The sequence below is a fragment of the Orycteropus afer genome, unplaced genomic scaffold (genome assembly GCF_000298275.1).
Source record: "Orycteropus afer afer isolate SDZICR_OR568_19922 unplaced genomic scaffold, OryAfe1.0 scaffold00063, whole genome shotgun sequence".
NCBI classification, from domain to species: domain Eukaryota; kingdom Metazoa; phylum Chordata; class Mammalia; order Tubulidentata; family Orycteropodidae; genus Orycteropus; species Orycteropus afer.
In genome coordinates, this window is record NW_006921650.1 from 9,093,075 (window position 1) to 9,093,641 (window position 567).

Here is a 567-nt window from a genome sequence, read left to right on the forward strand (position 1 = left end):
AAAAAAAAAACTGCCTCCATACTCTTTCAAAATAAAGTCAGTCTCTACATAACCTTTAAAATAAAGCCCAAATTCATAAATGTGGACTTCAAGGTTCTCCACAAATAAGAACTAGGTTTTTCTCATCACATAGTGTCATGATTAAAAAATTCAGACTCTGGAGTTAGACTGCCAAGTTTTGTGACATTGAGCAAAGCCACTACACAGGCTAGTGTAAACTGAACTCTTTATCCCCCAGACCACATACATGATGTATCTGGCTAAGAGGTAAGCAGGAATGGAATTGTAGCCCATATTCCCCTTGTCTGTCAAGCAGTATGCCCTGGTACAGAGCTGCTATAAGGCTCAAAAGAAGGGGTGTCATTTTCTATTTCATATAAGTCAATACAAGGACTCAATTTTCTTATCTGTAAAGTGGGGTAATATTGAAACATACTTCATTGGTGTGGTGTGAGGATTCAGAATTAATACATGTAAAAAACCCTCAGAACAATTTCAGGCACATAAGTTCTCAATAAGTTGTTGTTGTTGTACATGAGGAATCTGTACCTTGACCAGGAGGCTGTC